At 43.7% G+C, this 19271-nt stretch overlaps 1 long non-coding RNA gene across 2 annotated transcripts; it reads left to right on the forward strand.

Moving 5' to 3' along the window:
• The first annotated feature begins 3667 nt into the window (after positions 1-3667).
• LOC118664820 lies at positions 3668-18029 on the forward strand. Of its 2 annotated transcripts, none has more exons than XR_004970413.1 (3): positions 3668-4545; positions 4691-5298; positions 17889-18029. It is a non-coding gene; the product is annotated as an uncharacterized LOC118664820 (long non-coding RNA). The 2 variants fall into 2 exon arrangements; XR_004970417.1 differs by lacking the exon at positions 17889-18029 and adding an exon at positions 7070-7339.
• Positions 18030-19271: the final 1242 nt, after the last annotated feature.

Genomic DNA, 19271 nt, shown 5'->3' on the forward strand with positions numbered 1-19271 from the left:
TAAAGATACAAATTATGAACAACAAATATGCATCTATCAACAAGTGAATCTAAGAATCAAGTGAATAAATAATCTGGTGATCATAATAGAATCAGGGACATAGAAAGGGAATGGACTGACTATTCCTGGGGGGGGAAGGGGTGTGGGAGATGCGGGAAGAGACTGGACAAAAATCGTGCACCTATGGAAGAGGACAGTGGGTGGGGAGTGAGGGCGGAGGGTGGGGCGGGAACTGGGAGGAGGGGAGTTATGGGGGGAAAAAAAAGAGGAACAAATGTAATAATCTGAACAATAAAGATTTAATTAAAAAAAAAATAATAAAATAAAAGGACACACACACACACACAAAAAAAAAAAAAAAAAAAAAAGAATCCAGCCTGGGAGACTTCAAATTCATTGACATTATGATATGCTTAGGTAGGAAATTTTGCAAGCAAATGAGGCAACAATTTTTGCAGGTATCTTCAATGGTGCAAAGGCCATTGATAAGAAAGAAAATAGATATATATTTTAATCCTCTTTGAATCATATGAATTAAATTATTTTTATTTATTTGTTAATCCTAACCTGAGGATATTTTCCTCATTGATTTTTTTAGAGAGTGTGGAAGGGAGGGAGAGGAAAGAGAGAAAGAGAGATTGCTTGCCTCCTGCAAGCATCTGACGCAGGCCAGGGATCAAACCTGCAACCAAGGTACATGCCCTTGACTGGGAATCAAACCCTCAACCCTCCAGTGTGCAGGCCAACACTCTGACCACTGAGAAACATTGGCCAGGGCTAAAATTAAAATGTATTTTAGTGTCAACATAATCATTAATAAAATTGGCCCTTTTCCATTTAATACCCTCTCTTCCACAACTAAAAGATTTGCTAGCAGGTCCTTATTTTGCAGAGAGTCTAGTACCCGTTTGATGTGGGCCTAATAACTTTAATAAAAAGAAATTTTATAAAACAATAGTAATCCCATCATCATCAAAATGCTTTATAAAGTGCTTTTTACATGTGGTATTACACAGATGTTATATAAAGACCTTTTCTTAATAGTTTATAATATAAGCTATCATAATAATAGCTAGTAATTATCATTTGTTGATAATTACCTAGTATATACCACACTGGGTTTTGTTTTGTTTTCGAGGTATTTTTACAGGTTTATTAATTTACCTGACTAGAAAGCTCTTAGATTATGATACACATATTAATTATTCTGAAATGTTGTCAATAGTCCTTGATCTAAAAACATAAAAACCTCATTTTAATACTTGCAAACATTTTTCCTAGGCAGTACGTGGTTGTAACCAGGGTAAGATCCCTGTAGGGCCTGGAAAAAACTTATTTGGAGCCCTCATTAGGAAAATCAATAAGAATTTGGAATATGAATATAAGTAGAAATGTAGATATTTTTTAGAATGAGAAACAGTCACAACAAAATATAAATTGTAAAAAGCTAATAAATGTAAGTATCACAAAATTCAGAAACTAAATTATAGTCTTCTTTAAAACTTTATTGCTGAGAGTGTTATAGATGTCTCCCCTTTCCCCCCATTGCCTCCCTCCACCTGGTTCCTACCCAACCCCAGGCCTTCACCACACTATTGTTTGTGACTGTGGGCAATGCATATCTATATATATAAAACCCTAATATACAAATAGACCAAATAGCGGAACAACCAAACATCCGGTCACTATGATGTACACTGACCACCGGGGGGTGGCGGGGAGGAGGTGCGTGGAACATGGTGAGCGTCAGCAGCAGGCAGCAGAGTGTGGAACATGGCAAGGATTGGCTGTGTTGGGATGGTGGAGCAGGTGAGCAGGGGCACCAGACCAAGGCGGGGCACCAGACCAAGTCAGGGCACTGGTCACTGCCATCAGGGTGAGCCTCTGGTGGTTACTGAAAATTCTTTGCTCCGGCTGGGCGCTCGCACCTGCTGCTGGTGCTCACCCTGCTTGCACCTGCTGCCAGCGCCCGGCACTGACTCCAATTGCCCCTGAGGACTTCTCCACCTCCCCCTGCTCCTGAGGGGTAATTGGGGCTGGCAGCCGCCACTCGCACCCGCTGCCAGTGCCTGGTGCTGGTCCCAATTGCTCAGCTCCATCAGCGGGTGCGAGCAGTGGCTGCTGGCCCAATCGCCCCTGCGGGCTTCTACACCTTCCCCTGCTCCTGAGGGGCAACCGGGGCAGCAGCTGCCACTCGCACCCACTGATGGCGCTGGCCTTGCTCTCACCTGCTGCTGGCTCTGGCCCCAATCGCTCCACATCATCAGCAGGTACAAGCAGGGCCAGCGTCATCAGCATGTGGGAGCAGCAGGAGCGGGGCTGCCAGCAGACAGGGGAATGGGGGCCACGGTGGGATGGGCTGGGCGGGGTCCGGGACGTGGAGGATGGGCTGAGACCCATCCCTATGCCCACGGCAGCCTCGTGGCTCACAGTTCATTTCAAGGTACACAAACTCATGCACTGGGCCCCTAGTATATATATAAATTCTTTGGTTAATCTCTTCCCAAATTTGTCCATTTCCCCCCTTTCCTCTGAGATTCTTCAGTCTATTCCATGTATCCATGCCTCTGGATCTATTTGGTTTGTCATTTTATTTTGTTCATTAGATTCCACATGTAAGTGAGATCATGTGATATTTGTCTTTCTCTGACTGGCTTATTTCTTTTAGTTAATAATCTCCAGGTCCCTCCATGCTGTCTCAAAGGGTAAGAGATCCTTCTTTTTATAGCTGCATAGTATTCCATGGTGTAAATGTACCACAGCTTTTTTATCCACTCATCTACTGATGAGTACTTTAGCTTTTCCCACATCTTAGCTATTGTAAATAACACTGCTATGAACATAGGGATGCATATATTCTTTCTGACTGGTGTCTTGGAATTCTTAGGATATAACCCTAAAAGTGGGATCACTGGGTCAAAGGCAGTTTCATTTTTAATTTTTTGAGTTAAGTCAATACTGTTTCCCACAGTGGCTGCACCAGCCTGCATCCCACCAGCACTGCACTAGGGTTCCCTTTTCTCCACATCCTCTCCAGCACCTGTTGTTTGTTGATTTATTGATAGTAGTCATTCTGGCAGTTGTGAGGTGATACCTCATTGTAGTTTTAATTTACATCTCTTTGATGTTAGTGACATTAAGCATTTTTTCATATGTCTCTTGCCATTTGTATGTCCTCTTTAGAGAAGTACGTATCCAGGTCCTTTGCCCATTTAAGAAATATATTTTTATTGATTTCAGAGAGGAAGGGAGAGGGAGAGAGAGCTAGAAACATCAATGATGAGAGAGAATCATTGATCGGCTGCCTCCTGCATGCCCCACACTGGGGATTGAGCCCACAACCTGGGCTTGTGCCCCAACCAGGAAGGGAACCATGACCTCTTGATTCATAAGTTGATGCTAAACCACTGAGCAATGCCGGCTGGGCCCTTTGCCCATTTTTAAATTGGATTGTTTGTTTTCCTTTTGTTGAGTTATATGAGTTCTTTACATATTTTAGAAATTAACTTCTTATCAGATGTATTACTGGCAAATATATTCTCTCAGATAGTGGGTTCCCTTTTCATTTTGATGCTGGTTTCTTTTGCTGTGCAGTAGCTTTTTAGTTTGATGTAGTCCCATTTATTTATTTTTCCCTTTGTTTCTCTGGACCTAGGAGATGTATCGGCAAAAATTCTGCTATGTCAGTTGTCTGAGATTTGCTACCTATGTTTTCTTCTGGGATTTTAATGGTTTCACAAATTACATTTAAGTCTTTATCCATTTTTAATTTATTCTTGTGTATGGTGTATGGACCTGATTAATACTTCTCTGAAGAGGACATACAAATGGTAAGTTTATGGTCTAATTTCTTTTTTCTTCTTCTTTTTTTGCATTTACCTGTCTAATTTTCCCAACACTGATCTCGGTCTAATTGCTGATTGTTCTACAGGCTCCCTCCATAGAGATTACAGGATCTATGGCAGGGATAGTAGCCGGAGAGGAAAACAGAGTTTCAGAAGCTTTTGTAAATACTACCAGTAATACATACATATGAGTGCAAAGGTACATATGAATTTATTTGTCAATCTGTAGAGCCAGCAATACTCAAGCAGGTAAATCAAACCTTTCACCATTGAAGAGAAGCTACAATGAACCTCCTACATCAGGGGTCCTCAAACTTTTTAAACAGGAGGCCAGTTCACTGTCCCTCAGACCGTTGGAGGGCCGGACTATAGTTTAAAAAAAACTATGAACAAATTCCTATGCACACAGCGGCGGCAAAAACACCCGGCAGGCCGGATAAATGTTTTCCGCGGGCCGTAGTTTGAGGACCCCTGTCTTACATAAATATTCATTTGAAAATCTGCCACTGGGCTGTTTTCACTCATTCATTCAACTAGATCCACCTGCCTATGTAATTCCAGTCTTTATTTTGTCTGTTGGGTGAAAATGGCAATCTCATCGACTTACTCGAGGCCTCAGGCTCTTGGAAATAAATGATGAACCATTCAGGAGCTACACATCTGAGACGCAGCCCACAGAATGGTTTCTGCCCTGAGAAAGGTCAGTTATTTTTTGCCTTTGTCCTCTTTGCTTCTGTCATATGTTTCTTTCCTATGCTTCTGCCCAACACACACACACCCTCTGTGGAGAGATGCGAAATCTTTGTTGAGTACACCTCCGTAACAATGGAAAAATTCCTCCCCAGATGACTTGGGACACATCGGAGCCAAACCATTTCCTTCAACCCCTGAGCACATTGTTTCCCTCCCGTGACTTCTGCAATCCAGAAACAGCTGCAAATTCCAGTAAAACAACATTGGGATCCAATTCCTGAAGCCATCCTTGTCCTTTTGTTTTTCTCTCTGGAGGGAGGAAAGGGAAAAATCCTTGAAAAGCTGCCATGGTGCATTATTTCCAAGCGTCTGTTAATGGAGGTGTGAGCCAAGCGGCCCGTTCTACTGGAGGAAAGGAGAGAGCAGAAATGGAAAAAGGGAAGATATAAAAAAATGGAGAAAAACCTGAGTGAGTGAAATGAAATTACACAATGGGGGGGAAAGAAGAGCGAAAACATTGCTCATGCAAAGCATTTGAAATGCGCGCTTCAGAAGGCTTCATCTCACCTCGCTTTCCACTTTGGCTGAGCCAGGAACCCAGTCTATTTTAGTATTTAATTTGGACCCTTCATACTTGAAGCTAACCGAATCAGAGGACATCAGGATCTATAAAAATGATACTGTGAATGGAAGGTGCCTAAAGAAGATACTATTTCACAAAATTAATTACAGTAACACACTTGCAACCTCTACAATACACGTAAGTGGTGTGCCGATTTATTGATTATTTTTTACTTGCCCTTTCGCATTCACTCTCTAGCCATTTTTACTCCTTGCAGTGCCTGGGAGATTGGTCTTTAGGGATGAAATGAATGCTTGCTGTCTGGCTTCTGGTTCGGGTTAGCTCATGGGAAGCATCACCAGGAGGAGATTGCGGAGTAGAACGAGTGAGGTTGAGATATTTATTCTGTGTTTCCCACCCCATGGGTCACACAGGTGGGAGGCTTCTCTCTATTAAAGTTCACAGCTCCTGGGAGAGGGGAGTCTCCCTTCCTCTTTCAGCAGCTATGCTCAGCTGCTTCCCTTTGCCCCTGCATGGGTGGGGGTTGGGTAACAGAATCTCACTGCTGCTTATCCCTGGGTACTGCATTTTCCTTTTCCAATTCCCTAAACCTCACCCACACCTTTATAAATAGATTAGTCCCTTAAACTCTCTTTAATTATACAGTTTTTAGTGTGCTCTCTGTTTCCAGAAGGTGTCCTGGCATAATTTTTCTCTTCAGCTAGAGCTAGACTGTCTCTTGGGTATACAGTCTTATAGGATGCCTTGTGTCTCCTTCAAAACATCTAGCACAGCCCATGCACAGAGTAAACCCTGGTCATTAATGTTATTGATCATCTCAGGGAAGTCCTTCACTTACTTTGGTCTCTCTTTTCAAGGCCACATGAGCAGATCCATTTAGTGAATCTTACATGATTCCACCTGCTCACACAATGTCTGCCTATCATTGCCCAATGCCTGCATGTAGTGGAATTTTGCTGCTTATGGTAAGCAGTGTGGTGTAACGGAAATAGTGTTTGGGAGCCTTACAGACCAAGGTTTAACACCCAGCTCCGCTCCTTACTAGTCGGGTAACATGGGAAAAGCTACTTAAAGGTCCCGAGAACCACCGTCATCCACACATGTGAGATGCAGAATCGCCACATCTCCTCCCCCTTGCTCCTTCCCCATCTTTACCATTGTGGCCAAGCAGAGTTCTTTGTCCTCAGTTTGAACACCATGTCTGATGGTTGGACAGAGCCAGGTTCCTGAAGAGGAGGGGATAGAGAAGAAAAGGAGAGAAAATGATGGAAGGTGTAGATCTATTGGGGAACATCATCATCATTAGTTATGATCTATGTTAAGTATGCTTGGGGGAGATGTGGAAGAAACTGTGATACCTAAAGAAGCTAAGGAAAAAGCGTATGAAGAGGTGTAAAACATAAATGAGAGGGGATATTCCAGTGCTGCTGGTCTGAAGTGATGGTGCTGTATTCATAGTCTTTCAATGGGACCAGACTGAAGCAAAGAATTTGTCCCATGTAGAAGACAAGACACTAAGCAGAGAACATGTTCAAAAGAGAAACATAAGATGTGGCCATAATTCCTTCCACCTCTTAAGTGAGTTGGTTTGTAACTTGTAAGTTCCCCCAAAATGGAATTTTTAATTTCCCAGCCCTACCAATGAAGTGAACGCCATAATCCAAACCTCTTCAAACAAGTTGATTTACTTTTAATATTTTTTTGAAAGACAGTATCAAATCTAAATCTCTTTTGTAAAGATTTAGAGCTTGTATATAATTTAGATAAAAGGCTTTTTTAACCCCTAGAGTGCCAGGATCGCGATCGCACTCCTCCTGCAGTGTCACTATTAGATGCTAGTAGTTCACTCTTTATTGACAGATGGCACCTAAGTGCAGATTCCTTATGATGCCGAATGTTTGTAGTTCTAAAATTGACCACTGGCATTTATCTGCCTAATTTTTTACAGGTACTACAATTTTATGAAGTTTACTCAGATTTTGTAGCCCAAAAGCTTCAAAATGGCATCCAGTTCTAAGTCTGCTTTTATTGGTGATGATGATATTGCTAAATATGTCAATTCTTGCTGTGAAGATGACGATTTTGTGGAAGATATTGGAGAACAGTGTCCCTCTATGTTAGCATTATATGTTTTGTTCAAATTTTTTTTCTACTCGTATTTTATAATACAATCAGCAAACAATAGATGTCAAAGATGAAAACAAATGTAGTAAAGGTTTCCAAGGTAAGTTTTTGAATATGTAACTTCATTTACTTGCGACTCATAATTTTTTTCCTAAACTGCTGTAAAATCAGCAAAAATGCCTTGGCAATTTTAGCATAGTTCCTAGGATATTGGTTGGCACTCAAAGGGTTAATTTGGAAAATCACTACGATTCACATTCTCCTAGTTGGTTATGCCAGCCATTGCAATGCCCCCAAAGGGTTGTTCTCACCTCCTTTACTCCTGTCTCCATGATAAACAATAAAGAGCACGTCACAACACTGAGAATCAAATAGTACGATGGAGCTCCATGCACACACATATTTAAGTTGCTTGAAGTCAACTATATGCTCAACAAAAGGAAATAATACAGATGAGTATATACATATATGTGTGCTTCCCCCACCCCCGACAATATGGCCCTTCAATTCAAGCCAACTTCTTCATCTGGTGCTTCACCAAAGAAACAACCATGGCCATCTGTTCCAACGCTAGGGAAAAACTGGCTGTGGTGAACTTACTGAGAGATGGCACAGAATGCATGAAACCATCTGATCTGTACTGTATGAGTGATTTAATATATGTTTGTGGTAATTTTTTCCTATGTATGATTTTTGCCCTATGTGTTGACTTCAGAATCCAAATTCTAAGCATGGTCTAAATGACTATTGCGTGTCGTTTCAAGTAGCCAGACCCTCAGCATACATGAAAAGTGACTGCTAACAATACCCAGTATTACTTTGAGGTTAATTTGGAAACTGCTTACGCAGCCTCATAGCTGTGAAGACATCTGCATCATCGTATTCCCTCCAAAAGATTCCTTCTGTCAATACTGGCATTATTTTTTTTAATTTTATTTTTCAATTACAGTATAAATTCAATATTATTTTGTATTAATTTCAGGTGTACAGCATAATGGTTAGACCAGCGGTTCCCAAGCTGTGGGTCACGACCCCTTTGGTGGTCGAACGACCCTTTCACAGGGGTCACCTAAGACCATCCTGCATATCAGATAGTTACATTACGATTCATAACAGTAGCAACATTACAGTTATGAAGTAGCAATGAAAATAATTTTATGGTTGGGTCACAACATGAGGAACTGTATTTAAAGGGCCAGAAGGTTGAGAACCACTGGGTTAGACAATCATATATTTTACAAAGTGATTCCCACCAATATTTCAACTACCCACCTGACACCATACATAGTTATTACAATATTACTGGCTACATTCCTATACTATACTTTATTTTATTTTTTAAAATATATTTTTATTGATTTCAGAGAGGAAGGGAGAGGGGGAGAGAGAGATAGAAACATCAATGATAAGAGAGAATCTTTGACTGGCTGCCTCCCGCATGCCCTGTACTGGAGATTGAGCCTGCACCAAGGCCTGTGCCCTAACCAGGCATCGAACCGTGATCTCCTGGTTCAGAGGTCGATGCTGAACCACTGAGCCACGCCAGCTGGGCCCTATGCTATACTTTACATCCTTGTGACCATTTTATAACTACCAATTTGTACTTCTTAATCCCTTCACCTTTTTCACCCAAACCCCCAACCCCAATAATGACATTATTGATATTTTCAATTAGTTATTTAAAATACTTACTGACTTACTTACTATCTGCTAGAAGTTGATTGGCCATAGCTTAAACAGTTGTTTTATTTGGGAAAGCCTAGTTGGCTATGATTAGTTGTTCTTAAATTTCATTTTCTCAGATTTGAGGGCACTGATTCTGGCTTATATTGACTAGCAACACATTAACGCCACCTCAAATTAATGGCCTCCTGGTAACATCTGGAATGTCCAGGAAACATTCTTCTGTAATCATGAACCAGCCTGGAAGATATAGGAGAGTCTACTTGTGAGGCGGGTCAGGGGGAGGGACAGTTATCCAGAGTCTAGGGGTGTCAAGCCGAGTGTCAGGTGTCTCACTGGTCAGGCCCAGCCAACAACCCGTGAGCAGTGAGATGAGGAATCCCCTGGATCAGAACCGTGTGGGCCAATACGAAGCAGGCCAGTGCTGTATGTGTCCAGGGGCCAGACAGGTGAGCATCTGAGCAGAGAAGTCAGGACACAGAAGTGGTGCACACCTGGGAAGGGCACGAGAAAAGCAATTCAGGAGCTGACTGGAGAGTAGCATCAAAGGCCGAAATAATTCAGGCAGAGTCAAGAGCCTAGACAAGGAGACAGGACCACAGCTATGTGGTAGAGACTAAATGAAGCGAACACAGGCTTCAGAGTGGGGCAGACCCAGGTTTGAATCCAAAGGCAACTATTTATCTGCTGTGTAAACCTGGGCAAGCCACTTAACCTCTCTGAGCCGCTGTTTCCTTGACTAAAAAGGAACATAACAATTAGTCTGCCTCACAGAATTGTTGTAAAGAGTATAAATAATTCATGAACTGTGCTTGGCGCTCGGAGCACTCAACAAATGAGAGCTATTATTATTGTCAATATCACCCTCATAATTTATATCGAACCACAGAGATTTCTGCGGCTCAGCCGAGAAGATAAAGCAAGTGAGGGGAGTGCTTGCCGAGAACAGAGAAACTAGGACGGGGAGCCAGGGCAGGCCTCCCCAGAACTGATCACAGATGACGCCTCTCACTTATGTCTGGCCATTTGTAATTGTCAGCATGCTCATTTGTTCTTATTCTTGGTGCTACTATCACCATTGTCATCATTGTCATTATTCCCTCCGACAAAAATAGAAAGAACCTTAGACTTCTGTTAAACCAGCCACACTGCTTGGGCTCTCCCCTGGCAAATCCATTTATCGTTTCTGTGGGGTGAGCTGTCATTGATATCCAGGGACACCACCTGCTTGGGGTTTCTGACACTGTCTCTATGGTTTCTGGCAAGATCTAATTAGCTAAGTAAGGTGGGGCCCAGTGAGGTTAATAGGTTAATGCTGGCAAGGGAGATGGGGGGAGGGGGACACAGGTGGTTATGGGAGATGGTGCTTATGATGGAGAGCATGACCAGCACAGCCTGGTGTCACGGGGTACTTACTGGGGTAGAAAACCAAGGTCATGGCCTTCCGTAGCCTCTGAGGAGTCCATGACAACATATTTCATTGAATAATGACATTGACCCCAGTGATCCTGCCTGTTTCCAACTGATGTGACTCGCCCCCTTTACATTGGACTCACCCTGCTCCTGGTGCCCAATCCAATAACAAGCAACATTTTTGAAGCCCTTACTGCATGCCAGGCATACTGTCTCATTAATCCTCACCACAGCCCTATGAAGTTGGTACTATTGTTTGCTCCATTTTGTAGATTAGTAGAGGTTCAGAGAGGTTAAGCAACTTGTCTAAGACCACACAGCTAGTAACGCTGTTGAGCCAGGTTTGGGAATTTAGGTTTTGCTGACTGCAGACCTCCAGCTCTGAATTAGAATGCGAACCAGTGCTTCTCACACTTTGAGTCACACCGGGAGATTTGTTAAAGTGAAGATTGTGATTCAGCAGATCTGGATCGGGCCTGAGGTGCAACTCCCAGGCTATGTGGGTACTGTCGCTCCATACTTTCAGCAGCAAGGGGCTTGCCTGGTAGATTTGGTTCACATAGTTGGTAGGTTCCCGCCTGCCCCGACCAGGAACTTGGATAAGAAACTTTTAGACCATTTATATAGTGTGTATTCATTTCCCATGCTGAGTAACAAATTACCACAAAGTTAGCACCTTAAAACAAAATCCATTTACTATCTCACAGCTTCTGTGGGTCATGCCTCTGGGAACAGCATGACTCCTTGCTCCGGTTCTCAGAACATGAGTCAAGGTGTCCGCCAGGCTGTGCTCTCATAGGGAGCTTAGGGCTCTCGTCCAAGCTCATTCAGGCCGACACAGAATTCAGTTTTTTTTACTGGTGAGCTCCTGTCCCTGTTTCCTGGCAGGCTGTGCACTGAGCCCACTCTCAGTTCCTAGAGACACGTTTCTTGCCACCTGGCCCTTCTATCCTCAGAGCCAGCAATGGAAAATCTCCTTTTGGTTGAATCCTCCTACTTCAAATCTCCTGTTTCTGACCTCGAGGTCCAGATTTCAAGGGCTTATGTGATTAGCTCAAGACCACCCAGACAATCCCCTGTCTGATTTAGAACCTAAATCACACCTGCAAAAATTTCTTCACAGCAGGAGGTTGGTTAGTGTTTGAATAACCAGGATGAAGGCTTGAGAATACCAGGGGCCAGAAATCTTGAGGGCCATCTGAGGATTCTGCCGTCACCAAGGGTTTGGTCTTCTTGGGTGAGCTGAGTTGTTGGTTGATCAGTGTTTTTAGAGTCATGGAAACTGAGACTATATAAACTGCCTCATTTCTGCTTTCATTTCTACTCATTTCTTGTAAGCCTCTCGTTTAGTATTAAAATTTACCAACAATGGCTTCTAAATAAAAATGAACTGTCTTGGGGGAGATTACAGCGAATTGAGCTAAGCCCCTTTTTCCTGTGCATTGTGCAAACTATCCTAAAACAGCAACTGATATGTAGATCATTTGGGTTTTGTTTTTTACTAACTCACAACCAATGTTCAGGAACAAGTCTCCAGATGCAATAGTGTTTACATGAAGGCAGTAACTTCTACTCAAGGAACTCTAAGTGTTCCTTAGGTGACATGAGTTAATAAATATTAGAGCCTGCATTGTGAAGAAGCAGGGTGTGTAATACCTTGCCATCAAAGATTTGTCTGAAGCCCCCTTCTTTTCTCTCTTTTTTTTTTTAAAAAAAAATATTTTATTGATTTTTTACAGAGAGGAGGGGAGAGGGGTAGAGAGTTAGAAACATCAATGAGAGAGAAACATCAGCTGCCTCCTGCACACCCCCTACTGGATGTGCCCGCAACCAAGGTACATGCCCTTGACCGGAATCGAACCTGGGACCCTTCAGTCTGCAGGCCGACGCTCTATCCACTGAGCCAAACCGGTCAGGGCCTTTTCTCTTTTTAAAATTGATTTGTGTGTGAGAGAGAGAGACAGAGAGAGAGAGAGAGAATCCACTTATTTATGCATTAATTGGTTGCTTCTTGTCTGTGCCCTGACCGGAAATTGTACCCACAACCTTGGTGTATTGGGACGACACTCTAACCAACTGTGCTACCCAGCCAGGGCCTTACCCACCTTCTTTTCTGAGTTCTATCCTATTTTCCTCCCAATGATACTGTCCTATAGTTACATGGCTCGTACAATGTTGACCCAGCATTGTTTTTCTTCCTTGGGTTTACAAGAAGACAAGCCAGAGTAAGAAATGGGAAACCAGCTGCTAGAAACCTGAAGGGGAGGGAGTTCTCAGGGTTGTTGTTTTTGTATAGTGGGGAGAGTTCCTCTCCAAGCAAAGCAGAGAGAGAAGCAGCACGCACACACCCTGGGGATTCTGGGTTTGAGAGTGTTGCCCAAGACAGCCTGCCATTAAGAGGTGGGGCCAGGCAGGACACAATCCTGGCAATGGTCTCTCCACCACAGTTCTCTTTAGTGTCTCCAAAACAGTAGCAAGATCACCACAGCAGAAATACCACAGTTTTCTTAGCCTGCTCCCAGCATGGCGCACAGCAAGGAAATGGCTGTGGGAAAATCCAACCGTCCACTGCAACCTCAGGGCAAGAAGGCCACGTTGGTAGCGGTGTTTCTTCCTCCAGAGCTTGAAAGACAGGGCTGAGGTGACTGTCCTTAACTCCGTTGTTGCCAACAGAACAAACTCTGCTTGGCATTTTTGGTCTCATGGCTTCATTTTTGAAATATGAATCATAGCAGCAGTACATTTCTGCTGCGCCTGCTGAGACTTGCTTTCTCGCTCTCCTATTTCAGCGTCAATAAAGTGATGCTGTCATTCCAGCTGGGAGGCATTTTGGTTGTTCCAGATAGAAAGGGATCACATTGGGAATGGGAGTGTGCGCGAGTGGTGTGTGCTTCTGTCGTGTGTGTGTGTTTCCTTTCTGGGCCAGGGAAGGAAATGATCTCATCTTAGCAATGTGTACACGCATCTTGATGGTAACTGATTACTGAGTTGAGACCTTCCATAAAGTCTGCTAGCACCCTGGCAGTTTACTAATGGACAAGAAGAAGTCCTTGTTAAAGTGATCATTAACAAAAATCCTATGCCACTCTCTTCTAAATAGAAGCATAAACAGAGGGTAGTAAAATAGAGACTAGGCATAAGATGAGAGGGTTGGAGTAAATGATCTCTGAGGACCCCTTTGATTTAAAGAAAATTCCAAGGTAGACATTGGAAGACTTAGAAATGATGATAAATGCCTCCAACGGGAGAGTATGAATTTAGGAAGGTAGTGGAAATCTTTTCAACCGATAAGTGAATTTGGGAGTATGGGTGTGTGTGTATATCTGTTTGTCTCCAACATTATATATATAATCTCAAAAGGATGGCTCTGTTGACAGCAGACTGGAAAGGACTCAGAGATCAGCCAGTAACCCTGGAGCAAGGCAGGCATTCCCAGAAGGTCTTGGCAGAAACAGTCAGCCCAAGAAGCAGACTGGCTGGTCAGTGCCAGCGAGGGTGAGAAATGAACTAACTGAAGGTGGGTGGAGCACAACCCACATGGTAGAGAGGTCTGGGCAGCCTGAAATTCAATGAGCTGCTCTGGGTAGAGAGCAGCAGGGACTGTGCCTCGTGGAGAATATGGCTCAGAGGTGGGGTTTGGGTCTTTCAGGGGATCAACAGGAGCAAGAGCACAGCACCCAATCCAGGACAAATGAGATACAGCAAGGGTCACCGGAAAGGGACCCAGATACAGGCTGCTAAGGACTTAATCTCTAGGCATGAGGCTGCCTGTTTAGAACCAGGAGAAATACTGGTACTTGTGTAGCCCCAAAAGCAAGGCTGGCTTGGTGCTATTCTCATGAGAAAACCAGCTTAGGGCTCCTTAGATTCTCCCATATCATAGAGATACTCTAGGACCTCCACTGCGTTACCTGCCAAATCATAGAACCTGGGCATGTGACTTCCAGAAGTTTATGATGTGGTTCCTGTCCTCAAGGACCGTATAATCTATGTAGGAAGCGAGGATAGCACATGTGAGACAGAGGAAATATGTCTCCGGTGATTTACTGTGTTAGGTACAAGCTGTAGGTGTTAAGAAAAAAAAAAAAAAATCCTGTGACTGGAGAGGTCACGGAAGGTTTCATGGAAGCTGTGAGCTTTGGAGAACGGTTTGAATTTTTGTGAGCAAAGAAGAGCCAATTCTGGGCATTGGGAGCGGGAGATGTTCATGGGGGTGGAGAGAGGGTAGGATCGCTTGAGATCTCTTCCTCATCCCGTTCCTAGCCAAGCAGGAACAGGAGGGCCTCTCATTCCTGCAGGGGAAGCCACTAGCAACACGGCTGTGAGCACTGAGAAAGCAGAAGATAAAGAAAGGAAGTGGAGTTGGCTTGATAAGAGAACTGGATCAGAATGACTGTGGAGGTAGCCCCCAGCCTCTGTATCCACAGCCGAGTCTGTCTCAGCTTCCTCGCTCGTCTCACCTTGACTGGCAATAGTGCCAATTGCAAGCCTGCCGGGCATTTTCCTATGTGCTTCCTGCCTACGCTCCCCACCCATATCCCTCCAACTCCTCATTTCCCTTCCATTTGTTTCATGATTGCGATTGAATCATATTTTCCTATTAATTTAAACCCTTGGGATCTTGGAGCCTTAGCCAATCCCCCCCCCCCCCCCCCCCCCCAGAGGACATCATGATACACATTGTGTTCCAACCTCTCTGGATCCCCTTGTTGGCAGAATAGGTCACCTGTTTAGCATCATCAGAAGGAGAGTCACCAGCAGGCTGATTACTCTCTATATTGAGGGGTATGAGTCAACCCAGCAGAGTCATCTATCTTCATGACTTTTACTGTAAAAAAAAAGAGAGAGAGAGAGAGAGAGTTTTAACGTATTTCTTTCACACTGGCGGTTGCCTTTCCGTCTGCTGCCACTGAAGAAATTCCTAATGGTTAGTGTCAGGTCCCAGGATACTGGCCTATAATGCTGAGAAAGGAACTGGTGTCAGAGAATCTTGGCTCTGAGCTGCCGGTTTACTCTGCGGGAGCAGCAAGAAACAGGAGCTGAGCTAATCTCTTTCCTTTAGCAGCTGCTTAAGCAGACCTGGCATTTGGTTTGCAAAGGTATATCAACTCACCCCAATTTAGAGAAATGATCTTTTCACCTTAAGAGAGTAAGGAATGTACCGCACCACTGAGCAGGCTTTCCTGTGGGCTTGTAGTGGGAAAAAGCCAGGCACCCCACAGGGCTGTCGTGTAGACTTGGTGATCTGTGCAAGGTGCTGGTGGTGGTAGGAGGTAATGACAATGATTGACACTAGAGTAGCAATTTCCAGCAGATTGTTTTAAACCTTATTTAATCTCCTCGACAAGCCTGAGAAAAAGGGGGTGATTTTATTGTTATTTTATTATCTATGGATGAGGAAATAGACTCACTTTCTTAAGCAACAGTCCATCAGCTGCAATCCAGAAATGAACCCAGTCTGAGCCCCAGTCCTGCATCCTTCCTGATAAACCAGAGGTTCTATTCCACTGCATGGCGATCAGTTGTGAGATGTGTCACAGAATAATGTATCATTAACAAAAAAAATTAGATCTGATGGTGATATGTTTCAAAATAATAAATCAGAGTAGGTAACATCTCTCTCATTTTCTTGTATTAAATGTGCTTTTTTTAAAAAAAATTCTCACCTGAGGATATGTTTTTCATTGATTTTAGAGAGAGAGGAAGGAAGAGGAAGAGAGAGAGAAACATCGACATGAGAAGGAAACATCCTGTTGCCTCATGCATGTGCCCCGACCAAGAATCAAACCCACAATCTGGGCATGTGCCCTGACCTGGAATCGAACCTGAGACCCTTTGGTGCATGGGCTGATGCTCCAGCCACTAAGCCACACTGGCCAGGGCTCGAATGTGCTTTCTGAGCAAGGAGGATGGGTCAGATTGCAGCCAGCTAGTTGGAAATCATACATATCAGTTTTAACTGTGCAATAGCAAAGAAAGACTATGCCTGGGGAGACAATAGTAGCTGACATGATTATAAATTATTGTACCTGCTTTACGTCCCTGCAAAATACTAGGTTTCACCAAAGTTTCATTTTGGGTCCTGCCATGAGAGTGCTTTGCTTGTGTGAATGTCATTCCTCTTGAATTTCTCCCAAAGACAAAAGTGGTGAATCCTGTGGCTCATCATGCTGCCTTCCTGATAGATCTGACCGTGGACAGATACTGCTCAAAGGAACTGAATCCTAACATGCTAATCTAATAGACTTTTACTTATAGGGATAACTCCTAGAACCAACTCCATTCTTATTTGTACATAATGTTAGAACTACAGTGTTCTATTAGTAGGAATACATTATTACTATGTCTGTAATATAGGCTACCTGTAAACACTATTATTATGCAAATACAATGTAAACAATATTGGAGAAGTGCTGTACCACTTAGTGGGACTTAGTAGAAACACTTGAAGTACCTATAGGAGCCTTTTTTACACTACGTAGTGCTGCTGTGATTTTTGTCCTCCTGCTCCCCCAACCTCCCAGGGGACACTTGGTAATGTCTGGAGACATTTATTTTTTCACTGTGGGGACTGGTATACCACTGCTATTAGCATCTGGGATGCTGCTGAAGATCTTACAGTGCACAAGCCAGGCCCCCACAACAAAGAATTGCTCACTCCCAAGTGGCAACAGGGCTGAGGTTAAGGACCCCTGAGACTAACATGATGGGTAGAAATTGATATCTGATGCAGGTGATTCGATCATAGAAGAGGAAGGAAACGATTGTTACTATCCACCCTACCCGCGCCCCCCCCCCCCCCCAGGCCATCCCTCTGTCCTTGAGCTTTGGGAAGTCAGGTTTGCGGAAGTCCCCAGTCCTCGGTGGAAAGTCACTCCCAATATTTCCTGTGGGTTTTCAGGTGTTTTTTTTGCTTTAGCAGTGGGCTGTTGATACTATTTGCTTTTTTCACTGCTATTGCCTGTTCCAAACTGTTGCTTACAGCTCGGGCATCTGCTGCCCCCTTCCCAGGGTTATTTGGCTCCAGGTTGGATACCATTCTGTTTTCTCCCTCCCTCGCTGCAAATCCTGGCCAAATACCTCTTACATATGCTTATGGTGGGTTCAAACTATTAGAACAATTGCACTGTTGTTCGGGCTTATTTGTGAATGTCTCGCCTTCCTCACTGCAAGAAATTTCTCATTGGCCATGACCTTGCATTAGGTCTAACTGTCTCACCCAGCTGCCAGAGTGCCTCACCCTCTCACATCTCACCCCTGCTGTCCTTTAGGCTGTCATCTGAAAGGCCAGCTGAAAACTCACAATTCCTATTTCTTTCTTATGTAAAGCAATTTGCCTTCTTTGTTTCACTCTCCTTTTCCTCTGCCCTCCGTGGGGGGAGAGTGGGATGACTCAAATAGGAGCATCGAAATTCCTGATTGTTCCTACACAAACAACAGTAATCACCAAAAAAACCCCATATCCCCTGGGTATATTATGACAACTGTTCTAGAAGGCAAAATTGTAAGTTCTTGTTTTACAAAGAATTTTTTTTCCTTCCCAACAGACTGGGGAGAAACAATATGATTGATGTTCCAGTAAAGAGCGGTGGGCACTGGCGTTAGATCATCTGGGATTTGAATCTCAACTCCCCCATCAACTATCTGTGTGACTTTAGGCGAGTCACTTAACCTCTGTTCCTTAGTTTCCTCACTATTACAATGGGAGGTATAGTGGCGGGAGGGGGGGGGGGATGGGGGGGGATACAGTATGTACTTCATAGAGCTGTTGTGAGAATTGTAAAAAGTAGTGCATGTGAAGTGCTTTCTAGTTGGGTGGCTGACCTTGGAAGCTCCTCAATAAATGGTGAGTTTTGAAGAGTGGGGTCTATAAGGAACTGCCCACGTAGGAGAAAAGCAATGCAAGGGGCACATTCCTATAGAGCAGGGTGAGTGTACTAAGCTACCGGGTTCAGAGACGACAAAAAGCTTCTGCCTTCAAGAACACCCAGTCTCCTGGGAAAGACGGAGAAGTAAACAAAAAACGGAGAAGTAATGCGATTCGACAGTGCGACAGCCGAAGTCTGTTTGTACTTGTCAAAGGATTTTTACTCAGCTGTGACCATGACACCCTGCTGCTGTGGGCAGGTGTTAGTTCCTACCTCACTGGAGAGTCAGTGCATATGACATTCTCCTCGCAGCGAAAGGAAGTTGGGTAGAGTGTCCCTGGGTATATGGATTTGGCCAGTCCAACCGCCTAAATCTGCAGCTTAAGGAACCAAGCTGTGTCTTTGTCCTGTCTTGGCTGCCGGGCTCTCTTCTCCATGGGCAGCCTTGGAGGGGGCTTCATACCTCTTGATTATGACTCAGGCTCAGCAGCATCTCAGAGTGCACACGGGAGCCAGAATGCTACAGGAGATTCATCGTGCCATGTCTTTAAAAAGCCCATGTTAATAATTAGAACATTAAATGCGGCAGTTTTAACTGACTTAAATCACGTAAGCCACACTTTATTGTTTTTAATTGTTTATATTGTGAACGCGTGCCCTGAGTACGCACATGAGAAAATGCAACAAACATTATTCTTTGTCTGATTTCAAGGCCTTTTACCTCGTCATCTCCCCAACCTCCCAAATATATCTCATGGCCTAGGGTAAGTTACAAAAACTTTGTGAGTTATTGTTTTGCTAATTAAAGCCAATATATAGAAAACTTGGATTTTTAATCATTTGTAGAGAATATTGGAAATACCTTGAGTGTCACAAAACAAAAAAGGGCATCACCATGAAAAAGCATGAAAGTAAAATCAATATCAAAGGCGGCTGGGGGGCGGGGGGGGGGGGGGGGGAGGAATCAAAGTTAAATTATTTCTCACCCCTGACCAGGATAAATTCCGAGTAGATATAATATTAAAATATATAAAATGCAACCATCTTCTCTTTTAGAGGAAA

Source organism: Myotis myotis, unplaced genomic scaffold, assembly GCF_014108235.1.
Source record: "Myotis myotis isolate mMyoMyo1 unplaced genomic scaffold, mMyoMyo1.p scaffold_m19_p_1, whole genome shotgun sequence".
Classification (NCBI taxonomy): domain Eukaryota; kingdom Metazoa; phylum Chordata; class Mammalia; order Chiroptera; family Vespertilionidae; genus Myotis; species Myotis myotis.